Source organism: Apus apus, chromosome Z, assembly GCF_020740795.1.
Source record: "Apus apus isolate bApuApu2 chromosome Z, bApuApu2.pri.cur, whole genome shotgun sequence".
NCBI lineage: Eukaryota > Metazoa > Chordata > Aves > Apodiformes > Apodidae > Apus > Apus apus.
This window is the reverse complement of record NC_067312.1, coordinates 21,058,831-21,080,517: the sequence shown is the minus strand read 5'-3', so window position 1 is coordinate 21,080,517 and position 21,687 is coordinate 21,058,831. Positions and strand designations below refer to the sequence as shown.

The 21,687-nt window shown below is 41.2% G+C and overlaps 1 protein-coding gene across 1 annotated transcript in view; it reads left to right on the top strand.

Moving 5' to 3' along the window:
• Positions 1-14,381: 14,381 nt before the first annotated feature.
• Positions 14,382-21,687, top strand: part of ELOVL7 (ELOVL fatty acid elongase 7) — a 32,886-nt gene continuing 25,580 nt past the window's right edge. The window contains exon 1 of the mRNA XM_051642597.1: positions 14,382-14,408. The gene's annotated coding sequence lies outside the window, so the exon portion shown is untranslated. The remainder of the gene's footprint in view (positions 14,409-21,687) is intronic.

The window sequence follows — 21,687 nt, the reverse complement described above, 5'->3', positions numbered from 1 at the left end:
TTGAAATGTCACCCAACCTCTCTGGGCAGTCCTTTGGGCTGTCCTCCTCTTCTCCATTTCCATTTGGCTGGCATGGCTATGCGCTTAGGTGCATAGAGTGGCTTGCCAGTTCAGATTATAGTGTTTTGTGCAGAATAACATGAGAGCTTTGATCTGAAAGCCATTTGGCTATGTTAGAGCAGAACTGTACCCACAGAATAAAGAAAATAGGAGGGAGGTTTCATTAGCTTTTTCATAACCCTTGTTAATGTATACATGCAGTTTCTGGAATCACATTAGCTGCTTGTTAACTCGCTTGGACCCAGTGCAGTGTTTTTCAATGAAGTAGCTGCATAGTTGTTTCATCACTTGCAGCATTTGTTCATTAAAGTTGGTAGAAAAGAGTTGTCTTGAAAATATTTAAATATTTTAATTTTATAATTGACCTAGGTTCATTATTATTTCCCCCAGTCATCTGCAGCTTCATAAAAACTCAGTAATTAACAAAAGTGATCATATAAAATGTTCAAGGTCTCGTTTATCTAAAAAGAGACTTAAATAAAAGTATAGCTTAAGTATTGCAGAAATCTTCAAAAGTCACTAGCACTATTAACTACCATACTACAGTATTTCTCAGTTTTATATTATCATGCAGTGTAAATAAACAGTTGCCAGCTTTGTTGTTTATCCTCACTTACAGATGGTACTTCTCCATGATCTTTCATTACCCAAATTAATGTCTGCATTTCTCCCCCTCATTTCTTAAATACTTTTTCACTAGTCCAAACTTAATTACTTAATTTCTCTTAAAATATTCTCACTGCCTTGACTCCTGCCACCATATCTAAGGCCAGCAGCCTCCATGATACAAAACTGCAAGCTTTACTTCATCCAGCTGTGAGATTTTACTCCTTTTTCCTGTATAATTTCATAAAACCCCTTTTTGTTTGTGCCTAGAGTTCTTAACTTTCATTCCCTCACCTCCTATTTTGATGGCTTCACTTAGTCCCATATTTCCAATCTGCCACATATTTAATTAAAGGTGCCACAAATTTTAAGATGACTCCTGTGCGAAGTTCTAACTGTTTTCTTTTTAGCTTTGCTTTTTTACCTTTGCTTTTTTACCTGCTTTTACCTTTGCTTTTATTCTCCCTCATGGCATGCTGTTCCCTCTGCAACCCCGAGGACCAGGCTGAGCATAAGCTTTTGTTATGTTCGTGTTTGTATTGATTCTGCTATTTCATTGAATCTGTTTGTATTTCAACCCATGGTGCTTCCTTCCATTCTGATTGCCCTCATCTGGGGAGGGGTCATCTAGTGAGAGAGTAAACTGCTTCAGTTTAGCCATGGGTATGGGCTAAGCAAATACACTGCCTTACTCCCTAGGTTGTAACTTTGCATTCTTACGAGTTTTCAGGAGTCACTTTTGTCACTATGTCTTTAGAAAATGATTCAGACATTTATTTATGGTTACCTCTTTGACATTCATAAAAAGCTTCTACATTTTGCTTTCAGCTGCATCCTGTGGTGTCCCCTTGTCAAGGGTGTCCCAAGCCATCATTAACCCAGAATATGGACAACTGACAAACATTAGACTTTGCTTCTTTTGCATGACCACACCATCCCCTCCTCTTCCTTTCTACTGGCCTAAAGCTTTCACCCCTGCATTGTACTGAGACTCATCACTCAATACTATAAGACAGATATATTAAACATGTGAAAGACTTAACATAGAAGGTAAATCTTCATCTAACACCAGCAGAAAAACAAAGCAGTGTTTTGCTACATCTGTGGGTGTATTCTAAATTATTACAGGATAATTAAGCAAGAGATACAGGGGATATCTAAGGTACATGGCATTACAGTGCTTTGACAAAGATGCTTAACTTTGTTCAAAGTTATGGTCAAAACTACTTTGAGAAAAATAACAGTTCTCCCAAATCATATAAAATCTGAGCTCATGCTGCACAAAGTAGAGTTTTCCTTGACTGGACTGAAGAAATCTGCAAGTAAATAGATATTCTGTATTATTCCAAATCCACCCACTATTATCCTTCTCTGAGATACCGCCTATTCAAGAGGACAAAGGTGTTACAAGAAATGGCAAAGTCAGGGGCAGTCAACAGAAGGATCCCCTGTTTGTGTCTTTGCTATCTCTGCCTGCCTGGGCTGCTCTACACTAGCCACAAAGTCTGCAGTGTTTTTGTCCCTCAGGGCTGTTAAGTTGCAGACAGGCCAAACAGGCACAGTGATGTCCTTGGCAACTGGGCAAGGGAGTTCAAAATTATGAAAATTGACTTTGCCTCACTTCTCCTCAGGTCACAAGAAGGAAACCTCTGGTGAAGACCTGTTTCGCTACTTTACTTTCCATGCATTTAGTTTCTTGCTATGTCTTGGCAGTCTTTAAAACAAATCCAACATAATGGAAGGAGTTTGCAGAGAAAGTCCCCTGCTTTGTTTACTCGGGTTGCTTCTCTCCTGTTTTTGTCTCATCCATCTTCCTGTTACATTACTTAGACCATTCCCACCCTTCCCACCTTTCTTTTTAGCCTGGAAATATAAGGCATTTTCTTAGGAACTCTAATCCAAAAGCCTTTGACTGTTAAAGATTAACCATTAAAGCATATGTGGAAATGCACACATTTCATTCACGCTTCACTCCAGCCTGCTGCATTCTGAAACTCAGCTATTAGTACTGTTTCAGTAGCTTGTTCACACTTAACATGCTGACAGGAAGACAAGCTCAGATCCTACATGGAAAATACACAAATACAGGCTAATTTTGTATGCTTGCATGGGGAACCATAAACGCCTCTAACTGCAAGCGAGGAAGTGTACCAATTTATTGGAGATTTTTATTTTTATTAAGCTTTCTAGTGAGTTTTCTGGGAGTGGCTGGGTCACTTTCAGAGTGGAAGAGAAGAGAGCTACACACTTGCCTGTGCACAGAATAAAAATTATGAATGCAGCAAATCAGACCCAGGTGGGGGGACATCAAAGAAGAAAAGGGCTTTTTAGAGAGGATGATGTGCACATGCAGCTGGAAAAGCAAAGCTCTGAAATTAGTGATTCAGAGCACAAAATATGCTTCAGCTAAGAAAACTCAATGATATGGCACCAGTAGGAATTTTCCAAAAGGTACTGACACTCAAATCTGGGGGCCAAACATGAGCTAAATGCTGAAAATTTTACCACTTTACCTGGATTTCCCTAAAAGGTTAGCAGATGTTTCACATTTCCTTCATACAAGGTGATCAAAAGCAGTTTCCAATGCCAGTGAGAGGTTTCCTGCACAACATTTTAATTGTTTGCTTTTTAGTGATATTGAAATACTTGTTTTTACCTCACTATAAAATCATGGCAGAAGCTATTTTACTGTTTAGACCAAATTAGCTAAGCTCTTTTTAAAGAAGGCTATAAAGCTGACTCAACTGTAAAATTTCTTTGTTTTTAGGACTTTCAGTAAATTTCAGATACTTTTCAATTTCTGCCTTAATTATTTTGCTTATAAATGTATTTCTGATCTGGAAGCATCTAGATCTTCTAGAAGAATCAGAGACCAGATGTCCTAGGAGAAGAACTAACCCAAACGACAAGAAAAAGACAGAGTGGGAGAAAGTGAGTTATGCTGGCTTTTTTCAATTATTTTAGTTATTTTGGTTTTGTTGTTTTTACATTAACTGGTAGTATGTAGGATTATTTACTTCTGTATTCTCTGCAATTTGCAGAATCTTAGAACAGAAGGACTGGGGAGCATTAATTCTTGTATGGTTTCTTATGTGAAAATACTGCAACCAGAAAAAACATAGATGCTTGGGCATAACTTATTTTTCCTCATCTTCAGTACATAGTAAAGAGACAAGCTGCCTTAAAAAATGGTAAGAGAGAATAGTAACCAATAGTAAGTAATTTAGTCCTTTCTTTATGTCACACAGACATCATTTGCTGAGCAAGATTTCAGTTGCATTCTTATGTATGAGCTTGTGTATCCTTTGAGATTTTTTATGAATGTAGAACTCTTTATAAACAATAAAGACCAAGATCAAGCCAAGAACATCCTAGAAGACAAGGCCGAATTGTCTCTGAAAACCTTGACATAAGTTTAAAATCTTCGTTCTGTCCTTTTACTCGATCTCTCAATAGGAAAGGTGAGCACAATAAATATAGTAATGGTTTAAGTCAACCGTGGCAAGTCTCTGGACAGAACAATAGTTGGCAGGAAGGAAAAAGAGTGGGGAGAAAGCTTCAGAGTATTCTTTAGAAATACTTGTGAAACCATGTTAGAAACACAGGAAAAGACTAGTAGCCTCAGCTAGTAGTTTTCCACTATCCAGTGGTCAAAATTTTAAGAGAAGCTATTGGTTTCTAAGAATACAGCTTTCTATCTATTGTCTAAAAAGCATCCTTATATGTGTTTCTGGGTGTCACATACCTGTGTATGTGACATCTCTGTAGATGACACTGTGTCACGTGCAAACCTGGTTTCTGGATGTAGGTCTCACAAACTTCACTGAAGATTTAGTCCCTGAAATTTCTCCATCTGGAGAACATCAGACTATGTATTATTCCATAGTAACATTCTGTAGACTAATGCATAAATAACAATTCCTTGAACAGTAACAACCAAGGAAGTGTAAGCTTTTGTTTGAAACACTGGGGTTTTTAAGTAGAATTGAACACACTGCAGTAATCTCAGCCAATCTCTGTGTGAGCTGTTCTTATAACTTTTTGCCTGTGGCTACACTAGAGTGAGTGCAAAGACATGTCAAAATGGGTGGAGATACAAAAACAAGTAAACTTAAAAGGATTTTTTTTCAACTCCCACCTACACTTAAGAGTCAAATAATGCTCTGCCATCTGCTGTAAAGCCATATTCCCACTTCCACTTTTTCCCTTGACCTATTTAAATTCTCAGACCCAACAGTAAAGAAATAGGAAGAGGAAAGAACTACAGCACTTACTATGAAGCACAGCATAAGATATAATGCTGTTTAATGTGGCTCCCTAACATGACCCCAGATGCAGCTGTTGAAGTTTGCAGGAGTCTGCCAGGGATGGTGTCCTCAGTGGGAATACAGGCCAAGAATACACCCTTTCACAACAACATACCCTGTTGCATTTAAAGTATCTAACTGACAAGTCTTGATTTCTCAGCTATAATAGGAAGATAGTGATTTTTTTATATATAAATACTTTTGTTAACTGAGTTCTGACTAAAACTTTGACTAATTTGTTTGTTGAGTTTTTCCCCATCTTCCTCCCATACTAGCCTTAGACTCCTTCGCAGAACATTGTAGGTTTCACGACAGATTTTCCAAGACAGAGTGTGTTTTCCCAGTCATGTTACTATTTGTATATTTAAGCCTTGCCTTGAACCTCACTGTTTGGTATCTCCACTGCCCTCCTTTAAAGACATCTCTATCTGCAAAAACTCATTGTTCTGAGCTGTTGAAAGGAATGTTTATGGTGAGCAGCAATAAATAAAGGAATTTAAAGCACTTTGTAAAAAAATCCAACTGCTCAGCACATCTCTGTAAGCGTGTCACATCTGTATCAACTGCAGTCACTACTTGTTAGTAGTATCTGCTCAAAAGACACTCTCATGGCTGCCTGGGAGATCAAGGATAGTATGACCATAAAAATACACCTGTGTTGGCCTGCAAAGTGTTGCACAGTGTTTTTCCATGAGGCACTAACAATGCCAAGCTTTTAAAATCCCCAAAAGGAGGCCAAAGAACAGACCAAGCAACTACTCGATAATCTCACAGGGTCAGCTTCTCTCCTCTCTCCTCCACTTCTGCCATGCTGCCAACTAACAGTAGCTCAGCCTTGTTAGACTCAGCTGTGAAGACTGTTTATGCAGCCTTCGAGGAAGCTTTCGTTACGTGCTCAGAGTTTGCCATTTCGGTGGTTATGCTACTAGTGACACTGGAGCTGGGAAGAATAGAAGGAGTTCAGGTATGTTTATTGGAATTGTTGTGATAGTAATGTAAGTGTGTGTCCTTCTTTATAAGGAGAACTTCAATCACAATGGGAAAGCATGTCTCGCTCGTGGTGGCTCAGGTACTTTCTGTGAGAGTGTCAGATTTGATTGGAAAGGTTAAAAATTAGAAGGATACAAGTAATGCTTTTAATAAAATATTCTTATGTACTTTCTCACTTGTCTTCTTCTCATGGAATCAAAAATAATGATGTGTATGCATGTCTGTGCTAGCTGGTCAGGAGTGTAGAAAGGACTGGAATTTTTTGTTTGGAGAGGAGTAGGGATAGACTTACTTAAGCAAATTAGAATTGTTGAGCATAGCTTAGCTATTTGCACATGGGATTTTATTTTTGTTTTGTTTTATTGGAAGTCTTAAAACTCAGATTGTGGATTCTCTGCTTTCCCTTGGAGAGAGTGCAAAAGGTACCGAAGAGAATATACAAGAAAGGAGTGTATTCTTGATGCCTATTTCCAGGACATGAACTTGCCAGCTGAGGGGAATGGAAAAAAGTGGGCAGACCTGAGTCCTAAAGGGCCTGGAGTTAAAGTTATTTGGGTAATAAATCACTGAGTTGTAATCTGAATCACCCTCTCTGGGCAGAGTGCTGACTAGACCAGCCTAGTGTAACAGAGCTGCGACCTTGCCAGGGTTTTAGACTGGTCAGATGGATAACTGAATGGAGAAGCTCAGTGCATTTACTGCTGCACTTCTTACTGGGAAAGTGTTATTTGCTGCAGCTTCATGTTTAGACTTTTGAATTAAGAAATACCAGAATTAGTTACTCCTTGCTGCTTTTTCTTATGCTTATGCAGGATGAAGGTGTATCACATTTTCAGCCATTTTTCTGAATCAAAATATACAATAACTCCAACTCTTGGCACATTATTGGTAATTATTACAGAGTACATTAAAATTGTCTGAAACAATGAATTTGCTCCAAGTTCTTGGGGACATAATTAAGACAGGGATGCACAGTGCAGGGAATGCTGTCAATAAGCAGAAAACTAAGGCTTGTTCAGTTGCTTTATAGTCTCTAAGTGTTCTTCATGGTGCAGCATGTAGCCAGCATTTAGGGTCTTGGTGGTTTGGATTTTTATTAGAAACTGTGTGTATTATCTGGCAGCCATCTGCTTCTTTATAAATAATGTTTTCCCACAATAATAGGGGACAAAGATATAGCTGACAACATCCTTCTTCAGAAATCCAAGTCTAATTTCCACAAGGGTAGCATCTATAGGAGAAGTTGTTTCTTGGCTGACTCCAAAAGTTTCGTTTGTACACATTTCCCTTTATTTGCTATCTCTCCTGCACAGTTTCAGCTTTTGTAGGGACTAAAATATTGTAACCTGTCCTAAGAAAAAAATATTTAAGATGCTGCAAGTTAGTCCTTGTAAAATCTTACCATGCAGCTAGTTGATTTAACAGCTTTCGTTGTCGTATACGTCACTCCAAAGAGAAGCACAAATGGCCTTTCTGCTGACAGTGGCAAAAAGTGCTCTCTCACTCTTCAGGTTAAAACAGATCTGTGACTCTCCAGCGTTTTCCTCATGACTACTGCCACTTTGCAGCACACCTGCTCCGTCTGGACATGCATTGTGAGACTGTGAGTTTAATCAGCTTTTGTGACTCTAATAGGGTATGGACATAACTGCTGACCTGCACAGTGTGTCCTTTCATAAATGAAAGCCATTGGATGTCCACATTCTGGGTGTAGAATCATGGTGATCAGGCATTGGAACAGGCTGCTCAGGGAAGCCATTTAGTCCCCATCCCTGGAAGTATTTAAAAGACATGTAAACATGGTGCTTAGGGATACGTGGTTTAGTGCTGGACTTGGAAGTGCTGGGTTAACAGTTGGACTTGATCATCTTGAAGGTCTTCCAACCTAAATGTTTCTGTGATTCTATGATAATGGCAGATGTCTTTGATGCCTTTTGCAAATATTTCTAGAAAAACAAATAAAGAATTTAATTTTTTGTTGTTGTTAGTTTGGGTGGGGGTTTTGTTTTCTTTTTTGTTTGTTTTTTTTGGGAGAGGGTGGTTGTCATTTGTGCTTGTTTCTTAATTTCAAAAGCCTGTTCTAAAATACCTGATCTGTGGTAGTACTGTAGCTATAATAAACCAAAGAAGAAGTATAATTAGCTATGAAATATAATACAGATTTCTGTTTGATTGATTGGTAATGAGTTTATGGGATTTCTTTTCCAGGAATCACTGTCTCACATGTTTTATCTTGCCAGTGAAAAGGCTAGGTTCCAAAACCAACCTGTTTATGTGTGTAACCTATGACAACACAATACGACCTACAAAAGCTCCTCTGTCAGGCTGCAAGACTCAAAATTTGTTTAAATTCCTCATATGTTCTTAGCATCCTGTCTAAAAATTAATCTAAATTAACATGTTCTTACACGTAATCAGTTTGTTTCTTCTGCATTTATTTGAGCCCTTATTAGGAAAGTTGCAGTACTTATTTTAAGCCATTTAAAGCATATGCTGCCTAACAGTCCTTTCCTGAGTGTCTTGAAAAGTATGTCTGCCACAAAGCTGTATCTGTGGTTTACCTTTCCTTGAGTGTGGGTGCATATCTTCAGTTTCAAAGTAATTTACTAATCTGTGGCTTGTGTACTAAACATAGGTGACATTACTGTCATGGGAAGAACAGAGCCGAAGACAGCCTGAGTTGTCTGAAATCAGGCAGGAACCCCAACCAGGGAAAGCTGTCATGTATTCACAGACATGGTGTTGAATATGTCTCTACTTTTCGGTTATCCATTTCTTTCCATTTATTTTCCTGCTTTTCTTTCCAATCCCATCTGTATGAAGTTTTATAAGAATATTTTTTTTAAAAAAGGAGGCATCCATGAAAGACTTAGATTTTCACAATGCATTATTAAGTACATGTAGTGTGACCAATAATCAGTTTTGGAAAGGAATTTCTTGGTACAATTTTACTGTAATTTTGCATCCTGTGAGAAATACTATATCAGTCAAGGCTGAATGGACTGTGTATTATTTGTGATTAATGGTTAAAGCTCCCTTTCCTGGTCTTTGTAATGCCTAAATTGTTTTTGTTCACACCTCTGAGACTGGCAGAGAAATGAATGAGAAGCTGCTTTGCTATTAGCAAGGCTCTGCAATATAGTAGCATCTATGGGAATTCTTGTGAATGTTGGCATGAGAAACATGAGAAGAGATGGGGAGAAAAAAAATAAAATAAAAAAAGGTTCTTTTTTGAAGAGGGGGAGATGAGCTTTCAATGGCTTCCTCAGAAGTTTTGTGGGTGTCCATTTCTCACTGTGATTCTCCATCACCAAATAAGTTATCTTCTGAGTTTTGGCTGTCTGAGTACCAAAAAAATCACACAACTCGAGGGCTCTGGTTTGAATGTCTCTTCTCCCTCCTCAACCTAGGCGTACCATCTTTGTAATATATTCTCACCAAACTCTCATCTCAGCACAATGTGAGGAAACCGGCAAAATTATTTGGAGCTTTTGCATGGTCACTGGACATAGCAAAGAGAGCACTCTTTGACAGGTATCCCGGTCCCTCCTGTGCAGGACACAGAGCAGTCCATGAACTTGTAGAGTGTGGCCTTTTAACTGGTGAGGGAACATGAAAATGATACAAGAGATAGAGATGTTTACACATCTCTGTGCCATCACATGCTGCTTGGTTAAAGAAGCTGCCCCTTTTGGGTTTAGACAAAATGCAAACCAGGAGCTGCTCAAGCCCACATCTGAGAAACATCTTACAGATGTTGTGCAAGATGCTACATGTGACGTGCATAGCCCAGTCTTCAGTAGCACTGAAGAGTTTCCTTAGGCTGCACTGTTTTTTCTTCAGCTTGCCTAATTGACTCACCTGCTTCTAGCAGCACAAAATAAACTTTAGAAAACCCTCTTTGATTACTCTGATTTTGAAGTGGTGTATTTTGTATGAACAGCATGTTGTTATTGATCTTGCTAGAACTCCACATCCTTCTGGTGTATTGTGTCATGGCATTCCTGCACCTCACAGTTTGATCAGACAAGTATTCTGCAGAGTTAGTATTCACTTCTTTGCTGATGTTTTTCTGCTTTTGTTTTTGTTGTTGTTGTTATTTTTGTTTGTTTGTTTTAAATTATACACGCAAGAATGCTTTTGCAGTCATGGAGCACTGCTCTCTAAAAGAACTTACTTTTCCAGATGTATTTATGGACTCAGCTACAGCACAAAGTTGTGGCCCAGGTACAACAAGCAGACCCCCCAACCCTCCAGTGTCCTGAAAAGATTAATACTTCCTTTAGCTTTGCCTGTGGGAACTCCTACAGAATAAAGCATCTGCTGCTATAATGGTAAATAGCACAGACAGCTGCAATTCGACTTATGAAAGATTTAGCTATAAATGTTGTATAACAAAACTGTTGGTAGATAGCATCTGAGTTAGAGTTCTCAGCTGTGAAAAGCTTTAAGATGTTGTGGACTCCAGAACAACCACTGTTTGCAGTACCATGGAACATGCTTGCAGTGTTCATTCAATGATTATCCACATTGCACAAGTATTTAAATTTTCACATTTATACATTCTTAAATTGGAGATTATGTTCACAGAACTAGTGAGGTGGGCTCTTTTTTCACATACTGTTTTCAGAGATTAAGCAGATTAAAATGAAAAAAAAAACAGTGATGAAATATTTTTTGGGAATAAGCTGGCCAAGTGTGTTGGCCTTGGTTGTCTTCTTATATTCAGTTGGGCTCCTTTGGCTGACTGTAATGCAGTTTTTGGAGGTGAGTTATTTCTTTCTGGTGTAGACTGCATTGCAAACAGCCTGCAGTTAAGCAACACACTCTGAAGAGGTGTGTCATTACCAATCCTCATTTGGGAAGCACAGTGTGTATTTAATAAACTGTATTATATGTGTGTGTCTATATGCATTGTATGTATATTTATATATTCAGTGTCTGTGAATGTGTCTATAGCATATATGTACTATATACACATTATACAGAAACTTTAAAATATTTACATATATAATATAATGTATATATATCACAGATGTGTATCATATATATATCATATGTATGTGACTCCATGACACTACCTCTCTTAAACATCCCCTTTAAAGACATTTTTTGTACACTTAAGATTTTTGCTTCTACTTTTGCAATAGCCATTTTTCACCCTACCTTTGGGGCATTTTCCTTCACTCATGCCTGTCACCAGTCTTAGCTGCATAACAGTAAAAATAATTTTTCATGGTAAAGACATAATTATTTTAATATTGTTAGTTGACTTAGATGGGTTTATATGGAAAGTTCACCATCTGAATAAATTTGTCATTTTTGCAAGCATTTATAAAATTAAATATTGTTCAAATGGCAAAAACTAGAGTTCAACGTGTAGGTAAGCATATAGCTGCTGAAACAGAGCTGGGTTGACAATACTGCAGCAGCTTCCAGTGAGTTCAAAATGCTGGGAAACCATGCAAAACCAGCAACAGATACTCACTTCTGTAGGGTTACCAGCAGTGTGTGTCCGTAGAGAGAGGAGGGAAACCTCCTTGCAAAACTCAGTGCATCCACAGACAGGTGAGCAGAACTGTTTCCATCACCTTGTTCCACAGCACATGTGATGTTACATGTCTGAGGAGGAATTTCTCTGCCATTTAGAAACTGCTCCTGGAAACCTGGAAGGTCGCCACCAGCATTACTCAAGGACCTGTGACTGGCTCTCTAGAACCGTCCTAGGCAGAGAAATGTTCAGAAATGCCTCAACTACACAAAGGACTGTTTTAGCTCAGAGGACTAGGTAGAAAAAGTAATTTTTAAATACAATAATAAGTAAGCGAAGTCTGAAAGGAACTCCCATTGGAAAGTGAGAAGCTCCAGCTTCTCTTTTCGTCTCCAGCTTCCAAACACAGCAATAAGTTGTGTTCCAGTAGCTGTGGGATAGAGGCCACTTGCAACAGGACCTGCCTGGGAGAGGTTTGACACTCACGATCCGAGAACACAGGTACACAGGCACACCAGATGTTCTCTAGCAAAGCTTGCAGACAAGATATGTGTGACATTCACAGATGTCTGCTGGTGTCCTTTGGATGCTTACTTTGCTTGGTTACAGCTACTACTATTTTCAGCAAAATCCCCCGATGCTGTTGGTGCACCACAGAGTGGCTCCTGTGATTCTCCTGCTGATCAGCCCTTCAGCCTTCAAATACAGTCCTAGAGAGTACTCATCTCTAGAAGACTCTTAAACCACAATCTTGTCAACAGTGTTACAGTACAAACATCCTTTGGTCAGTTGGAAAGTAGCATCTGAGTTATCTGGATTCTAGTAAGTTGACAAAGTAAGGAACAGCATTGGTCGGTAGTATTCATGGCAAGCACAGCTCTTCATTCAGCTTGGACCTTGAGTTAAGTCTTCAGCATCTTGTAAAATCCAGAGAGCTGTCTCCAGTGTCTGCATTAATTTCCCTCTTGCTCTGTTCTTGGATGGTTGATGTAGGAAACTTAAAAGATTACTTAAAATTACAGTAAATCTCTTGTGCAACTTTCATGTGATAAGCACTGAGAAAACCTGGTTGCAGCTAGCTGCCTCAATTTTAAATGCCTCTGACTTCCTGTGTGTCTCTGCTTTGTGTGTGTGTGTGGCACAGCTGTGTCCTTCATGCTGCCTTTCCCCTGTCGCATGTTAATAATTTACCTGCCATAAGCAGGTCAACCATTATTTCTGTCCTCTCCCAGCCCTCACAGACTTCCTTGGTGATTTGAATTACCTTCGCTCCTGAAGTGCGTGGAAAGGGATGCCACTAACTCTCCTTATGGGGCTCCAAAGAGAAAAGTAGCAGCTGTTGCTGCTAGCACTGTTGGCATTAGATGTGGTAGCTTGCATCTGATAATTGTTATTTTTTTCCATCAATGACAACAGCCTTGCATTTCGAAGTCTACAGGTGACCTACTTACTTTTTATTATGCACCACAGTGTCCCATTTTGTTTCAGCCAAGGCAGCCCTATCATGGGGCACGGCAAAGTTGTTATTACAACACATGAGGAATATTAGGTACTTGCTGAGACACACAGACACATCCCTCTGGACAAGTCAAGGCTTATTAGTCTTAAGGTTCCCAAGGGCTGTCTGAGGAGGGGTGTGCTGGTTCCTATGGTCCGTTTGCACTTAATCTTGCCTGATATCTTTGAAAAAACGGTTTTGAACCAAGAAACCAAAGAGAAAGTTCCAACTTTTGAGAATTAAGGGGTGTGGTGATGGGGTGTTTTAATTGTGTTCTGTGATTTTCTACCCCTCCTAGGTGAGACATACAGCATTGCTCAATGGATTATCATATTTCTGCATATTGTTTTTGGCCAAACTCAGTGATGCACTTTGAAAAATCCCAGGTTCTCTTCACCTGTCATAATCCTAACAATTCCACAGGACCATGAAGGAAATCCTCAAGATCCTCCTCTTAAGCTCCAACCTAATCAATCCCTTAGTGATGTGGAGTTTCTGCTAGATCTCCGTCAGAAGCTATGTTTTTCCATCCCACTACCTGTTTTCCAGCCTCATAGAATATTTCCATGCTGTAACAAGGTTTCTATGCTGATTCTTGCCTCTTGTACTCTCAAATTTCTGGTCTGAGCTTCTTACTCCCATCTAACTCAGAGGCCCTTTCTGCATTTACACATTGACTATGTACGAGTCCATTTCACAGCATCAGCTCATAGTCCCTTCATCTTGTGCTTTTCTGCATATACTAAAGGGAAGTTTTGTCTCTTGTTTCTGCTTTGTCTTTTGACTCAAGCTATCATCTCCATGCTAACTATCTTAAAAAGCTGTAATTTATAGCTGAAGTGACAAAACGGAGCACCTATTCGCCCTCTAGGAATCCCCCTGTCACCTTTCTTTGTGCCTCGTACCTCTCTAGATGGGATACACTGGAGAGTGTGATGTTCACCCTCAATAGTAAGAGAAGAGTACTGCAGTCTTTTGGGGGTGACAGTGTGCCTGAAAGCTGGCCAGCTGTGCTTTGCATTTTAAAACAAGCAATAATTACATCTTCCTAGTGTTGCCTTGAGTAATCCTTAGTCGCCACCGATCCCGGGGTGGCGTCAAGAAGCCGCGCTGCAACTCGCACTTCTCCGTGCGGGCAGAAAGAGCAGCGAGAGCTCGACGGAAGGGGGCCCGGAGGAGCCCCCAGCGCCGCTGCAGCTCGCAGCCCCAGCACCCCGGGGCGCCCGAAACTCCGCGCCGCCGCCCGGGAGGGGCGGGAGCGGCAGCGCCGCGGCGGGTGACTCAGGCCCCCGGAGCGGCCCCGGGACGGAGCCGGGTGTGATCGCGGCGGGGGGCGGCGCCGCGGCGGCCGGGGCCGGGTCGGGGCGGGCAGAGCCGGGCGGGGCGGGCAGGGCCGCCCTCGCCTCCGCGCCCTCCCGCCGTCCGCGCAGTCGGTGCCCAGCGGCCACGGGAACAGGTGGGACGGTGTTGCTGCCGGGTGAGCGATCCCGGTGGGAGTGGGAAACCGCGGGGCGCGGTGTTGGGGCGAGGAGTCCTGACGCTCCCCGCTGGCCCCTGCGGCCACTTGGCGGGGTGTGGGGGGGATTTGGTGCGGGGAGGGGGCGTCCTGTCGCGGGGTCCCTCCCGCGCCTGTGCGCGCAGGGCTGGGCGGGGTGGCTCCCGGGTGCTGCCGATCTCCCCCCGGCACTCTCTGCTCTCGCAGTCTCAGTGCTCGCACCCTCTCCCTCAACCCCCGGCCGTGCCCCTTCCCTCCGCGCTGCATCCTCTGTGTGCTGGTTTGAGCACCCCAAAACTGCAGGCAGCACCCGCATCCCCCGGTCCCTGTCCTTGTCTACACCCCGGATCTTAAGGCTGTGTGCTGCGCTGCCTGTTCCCCCCAAACTCCATGTTTGTACCTCCCACCTTGCACTGCGTGGTCCCCACGCTTTCTGGCTGTGCCCCACGCTTCATGGTACCCGTTTCCCCGTGGTGTTTGTCCCCTCAAGCCCTCTGGCTATGCCCCACGCACACTGAGCTTGTCTTCCTGTCTTGAAGAGCAAGTCACACCAAGTATCAGGCGTGGCAGCAGCCTCGACCTAGCACAGAATACTGCATCAGGGATTTTATTCTTGAAAAATGCCTTTTTCCTCCCTCGTTCCTCAGAGACACCAGTGGTTCCAGCCTTCAAGAAATGGAGGCATCTTTCTCTGCAGGGGCAAAGGCCAGAGGCAGCCAAGGAAGAGGTGGGGCCCATGCGCTTTAGATAATATTATTAAAATGTAGGGCTGGGGGGATGATGTCTAGTCAGGGATTGTCTGCCAAGTTGAAAATGAAATGTGGCTGTCTGGCTTGCTGCCTTCCTCCTCCTTGGAGACAGGTCTCCACCACGGACCTGCATAGCAGGTCTGCCCTTAAGGATGGGCAGCAGCAGCGAGGCCTGAGCAGGGCAGCTGGTGGGTGGTGGCTCACGTGGCCGGTGAGGCTACATTCAGCCGGTGGCTTGGACTTGCCCTCTTACTGATTTCTTTGCTGGCTTGTGTAGGAAATCAAGAGAAGTTAACTAAAGGTATTCGAACCAGAAACCTTACAGCTGGGTATGGATACCCTCATCCTTACTCCATTGTAACTGTCCTTCACAGACTCTTGTGTAGATCTGTACTGAACACTGCCATGTGGGAAAAGTTTGAACTAGTTTTTCTGGTTGTTGGGAGCAGCCTGGGAACAGCGTGCTGCCTGACTTATCTGCTGCTCAGCATCTGGGGTACTGCCCTGGAAGCTTTCAGACTGCCTTGGAGCTGCCTTGGGTAGAAGTATCTTCATTGCTTATCAACACATTAGGCAGCGTGTGTGTACCTTGAAAATGCTTCACTGAGGAATGGGTGCACTTGTTCTTAGACAGTTTCTTGAAGAAGAAGTAAAAGTACAAAGACCTAGGACAGGAAAATGTAGCTGAACGGAGGCTTAAAGCCTTCCTAGGCAGCACTTCTGTTGCAAGTGTGGAGCATAACACAGCTTTATGGCGTTTCATTGTAATGTGTCAATCAACTTTTTATTAAATAGTATTAATTTACTGCTAAACTGAGACAGGTTGTGGTACAGGAAGCAATATTCATGGAATGTGTCGGGAAAGGTGCCACGGCATTAGTCAAGTAATACATGCCAAATAGGATTTATCTAGTTATGAACCTTGCTGAATACCATGAAATACCTATCAGCTCATAACATACCAGTAAAATAACTAATAAGGTACGTTTCTGTATCCTGGCCTGACTTGGAAGCCTTTGCCAAGTGTGCTCCCCTTGCAGTGCTGTGCCCTTCCTGGCTTTGTTTCACTCCACTGCAATAAATTGGGAAACTTCTTTCTTTTTCCTTCTACCTTGTTCTCCTGCTTTTCCTCTTGAATCCACTTCTGCCTGCTGCTTCTGGTTTAATGCTTATCTTATGTCTTCATCTGGCCTGTCCCTGCCTGGTTGCTCAACACATGGATTTCTGGAGGTGCAGGCAGTTCTGGAGCCAGAAGAGGGTGAGCAGTGCCTGGGATGGGCACAGGAGGCCCATGTACAGTGAGGGACATTGCCTCTGTGCCATGTTCAGGTGCAGGAGGTGGAATGGAACTGGGATCTCTTCCTGGATCTTCATTAGCTGCTTGTGAAATTGTGCTTGTCATATTCTGGATTTACCTTTGCATACTTCAGGTGGCATCCCTCCCTCCCTGATGGCTCACTGCTGTCAAGAGGCTGCTGCCCCACAAGTTCTCCTTGTAAAGGCTGGTATGAGCTCCCTGGTCTGCCCCAGCTGAAGTGAGATAGTTTAGCTCCAAGTGTGAATTAAACTAATCTGACTTGCTTTGTCTGAAGTGGATTAAGGAACATTTGTAAAATGTGAGTAGTAGAGCTATGGCACATGGGCAAGGATGAATAAATGGGGTGGTACCATATTAAGTGGCACAGTGTGACTTTGTAAAAATAATTTCATAGCCCAATACTCACTTTGATTTCAGGATAGCAGATGTCTGAATCTTTAAGCTACTTCCCAAATCCTTCATAGCTGAAAAGAAAGAAGTACTCATCTTAATATCCCTCTGTTCCTCATAGCAGCAATATTGTGCTTTTCTTTCCTGAAGTCACAGCAGGTCACACACACACAGGTGCAGTATTTTATCTGTTTCCTTATTGCCCAAGTACCTATTAATCACAGATAGAATCATAGGATCGTTTTGGTGGAAAAGACCTGTAAGATCGTCAAGTCCAACTGTTAACCCAGCACAGCCAAGGCCACAACTAAACCATGGCCCAGGCATGAGCCATACTCACCCTCTCCCTGTGCTGCTGATTCCCCCAGCCTCAGCTCATAGCTCCCTTTGTGTTCCTGCTCTTCCTTTCCACTCCCACTCTCACCCATCCCAGGCTGGAGAACCAACAGATTTGACTGAGTTTTTTCTGTTGCAATTTATAGATGCTTCAAACAGCAGTTCTGATAGACATTTCTGAATACTTAGGAGGAAGATGACCTGTGGTTGGAAGCTGCCCCAAGGAAAGGGACAGGAGCTAAACACTGGGGAGCTCCAACACATGCTCTTCAAATGCTGGGAATAATTGTTGCCATTAAAAAGATTTAAAACATGTCACAAAAATTTCATGGTTCTTTTGAATTTGGTTTCAGGAGCTTTCTGCTCAATTAAGATTATTTTAAATGTTATTTAAAAGTTGTGTAGTCACTCTCCATAGTTGTACAGTGCTAGCAGTTCCCATGTGCTTGTCAAGAAACCTTCCTCCAGTAGTATCCAGACTCAGTGCTGCAAATGCAGAGGGCAAATGCAGCCTATACCATGAAAAGTGAACCTTTTTCTCCTGAAAAGGTCAGATAGTTAGAACAAAAACATAGCATTAACAACACAAATAATTCATTTATAAGCCTGATTGTACATTTTTTTATGTAGTTCCTTTAAAAGGCAAGAAAATGAAAGCCAGAGAGTCAAGCATTAATTTTGTTTTCTGTAGCATTTGTCACATGTTCAATTTACAAGAAGTTTTGCGAAGTTGCAAGTGATGTAGCAGTTAAGAATTTTTTTTATCCTTCTGATACTTAGCTAAAATCTACAAAGTAAAAAAAAAAAAAATTCAGCTGAAATTGAATATGTAAGTTTACACTGATGACTAATCTACTTAGCTGTCTCTTTTTACCTGTCTTTGGTTTCAGTAATAAATGCTGACCATTTAACTGGAAATGTTGAATTTTTTTTAATTTTTTGTCTCTTTTCATTAATTTAATGTTGGAAAAGGCTTTCCATGTGTCTATTGATGTATGTCTTGATTTTTAAATTATTTTCTTTTCTGTGTGTATTTTGCTATTTCTGTTCTGTCTGCTTATGATGGTTACACAAAATGTTATATTGCTGAAGATGTTGACTACAAAAGACCTGTAGGTAGTTCATAAATTGAATAATGTGAGAAGAATACACAGTTCAGAGCTGCACAGGTGTAAAAGTGTCTCAGTTGTTATCATGGTTCTGGATGAGAATCCAAGGAAGTGCACTGAGGAAGTGGTCTGGGTTAACAGTGCCCTTTCCCTTTCTGCAAGGCTGTCTCCCCTGCCCTGGATCTTTTTCCTAGGCTATTTAGTTATGCAGCCAGAAAAACAGTTGCTGCAGCACAAGTCAAGGGTGATGTGAGAGCAGGTATGAGTAATGGGCAGAAAGGTTGATTAAAATGTCATTGGTACCATTAAAAGTGCTCTTATAATTGCAAACTTAGTCTATAAAACATCAGACTTGCTGTGCTTGAGCAGGCTGTGCTCAAGAGAAGCTGCTTGTAACAGCTTTATGAATTCCTACACGTTGCCTGCGTGTATTTAATTGTATTGTGAATTCTTTGTAGTTTGGATTATCTTTTATACTGATATGGTGCCTTGCACATTGGGCCCCGTGCCTGAAGTCTTTTTTTTTTTTAAGGCAGCACTTTGTCAAAAAGTGTATGAATATGAGTGTAACTTTGTGTGGTGCACTGCAAAACCTGTACAACCAAATATTATGTATGGTGCAAAAAGCTGTTAAAGTTTGTACAGTCATCTGGACTGGAATTCAAGACAATGGTCCTATCCTGCTGATGGCATTCTGGGTCTGTGAATATGTCTGAGATAAAAACATAGCTTACTAAGAATAACTCTATTCCTTTTATTCTTTGTTTTCTAACAAAAGAAGGGGACAACTCTTGCGGGAGTCTGAAACACAAAGATCGGTTTGTTGATTTGGAAATAATTTGCATTGTATCCCTGGTCCTGGAATGGCTTGAAACAAAGTTACAAAAACCTGATTCAATGCTTCTCTGTACGCTTTTAGATTATGGGTACAGTGCCTGTTGGTACCGTGCCCTTTCTTTCAGAAATGTTATTTGAGGTGACAAGCAGATTTTTTTTTTTTTAATTGAGTTTTGCCTGTTTTGTTAAAAAGTAAAGTACCTGGAAATTGTTACCAGTAGTTGAAGCTGATGTTTTTTGATGTGTCCGGGAGCAGAGTGTAAGGCAACAGAGAAGGAAAAACTTCTTGGTTTAGAACCGTTGTCCCTGTTGGAGGAGAAAAGATTTTTTTTTTTACTTTTTTTTTTTTTTTTTTTTTTTTGGCAGGGAGGAGTGTTTCTGTTTGATTAAGTTTTAAAGTACAATAATTGTCAAATATATCAGCTTTTTTAATAAAGGCTTTACAGCCAGTATTTTTTCAGCTGTTTTCTATTTGGTAAAATGTGGGGTTTTTTGTTGTCTTTAATGAAAAGGTGTTGGCTGAAGCACGGAGAGGGTTATTGGTCAGATGTTCTCATTCTGTTAAGTAAATACTGTGGTATTTGTTTACCATGTGGCATTACAAATAGATGGGGATGGGCAGCATGGAGCTGTCTATAGTCTGTTCTGAAAAGTAGTAGCTGGTAAAGTTGCCTTCGCCTGTAGAGGTGAAAATTACTTAGTTGTACTGTTTAGATGTACAGTTGGAAATATCCAGATTAAATACATCTTTCACCACTTTTGTAGTCAGAATTCTGTGGCTTCTCTTTCCAGTATTGAAATAAAACATTCACATTTGAGACTTTAACTGTGTGGAATGGGTCTGACAAACTTAATTAAATTATTGTAATGCACTTTGGAAATGCCCTCTCCACTTTTGTCTCTTGGGACTGAGATGGGTAGAAGACAATGTGTACAAAAGCTAAGAGGATAATGGGGTAAGCTCAGTGTTTACTGTCAACTTTGCAGTGAAGCCATTCAGTAAAAGACTTGTGAGATGTATCCTTCAGTCTTTGTTACAGATTCTAATTCCTTTGGTCACTTGTATTGTTACTATTGTGTCAACAACATTGTTTCTGAGGAGTCTGCTTGAGTTAGTTTTCACATGAAGAAGTGATAAAACTGTAAGGCAAGGCTGTAAGTAGCTCGAATGCATGGCTCTTGTGTTCAGGAAGACCACTCATTTTAGCTTCTAACAATAAACATGACTTTTTCATTTTGGAGAAGGGGAAAAGTTAGGAGGAGACAATGCAAAACCCAGGAGCTGTCGGAGCTCTCTGTGACTCCTTTTAGCAAGTCCTTTAATGAGTGTTTGAAATGCTATGGGGTAAAAAATCCCTCAGCTGAATTTCAGATCAACCTGAAACTGCTTCTTATAAACAGAAGCAGCCCACTTGATTGATTAGGCGAGCTTATCTGAAGTTGCAAAAATAAGGTTCCTGAACATGGAGTAGACCATGCAGAGTTCTGGTTTGATCTGGAGTTTTTTCCAGTCTCTTGAAATGAGGCTGCTGCTGTATTTCAAAACAGAACAACCCCATTTGAACTATGCTTAAAAGTATGGGATGGAAATATAGCGGTGGAGATTGTACAGTTTGACGTACTTGCTTTTATCCTGTAGAGACTTTACAAATATTCTTGTGCAGTGCCATCAGTTGCTTTCATGCAAGGTGCCATAACATTGGACAAAACTTAATTGAATCTAGACAGACTTTTGTGATAAGCAAGGGAGCTGCTTTCACAGGTAGTGAAATTATGTGACCTTGACTCATCTGTTGAACCAACAGCAGTGGAAAGAGGTCTAGTAAGTGCAAAAGCATCATGCTTTTTGGATGTAGTCAGCTGGATGAGCCTGCAGCTGTATAATGTGCTTGGAAGACAGTGCATGTGGGTGAAAGCAAATTCCTTGGTTTGAGTGTGTGCAAAAAAAATCATCTTGAGGTGAGGCAGTAGGGAAGGAGTGGAGACAAACCCCTGCACTTAGAAACCCACTCGAGTGACAACAGCAGCAGTGTTGCCTTAGGTTCAGACAGTGTTGTGTGGCCTAATAGTTTTGTAAAGTAACTGGGATATTGAACTGACACCCAGCACGTTGGTTTTGTTCATAGCTTTGCTGTGCTATCTGATGGAGAAGGTGCCCCTTTTTCTCCAGTGACTGGAGTGCTTCATACAAAGAGAGACTTCTGCAAAGCACTGAAACTTGTACATGAAAAATGCTTGTCTTGAGACTTTTTTTGATAACTTAAATGCATGGTTATATATAAACCTAACCTTTATTTATACTGGAAACAGTCCAGTATTCTCTTTTTCTGCTGTTGCATGCTGAGTAGACTATTAGACATTTGTCTGCTTCTTGTATACTGGTGTTTACAGGAACATTAGTATTGGGCTGAGTACTCTGCTGCTTGCCAAGCTTCTGCACTGGAAGTATTATTGTCTCCTGTGTTGTTCTGATGTGGCACATCCGTTGTCTAATGCACTTT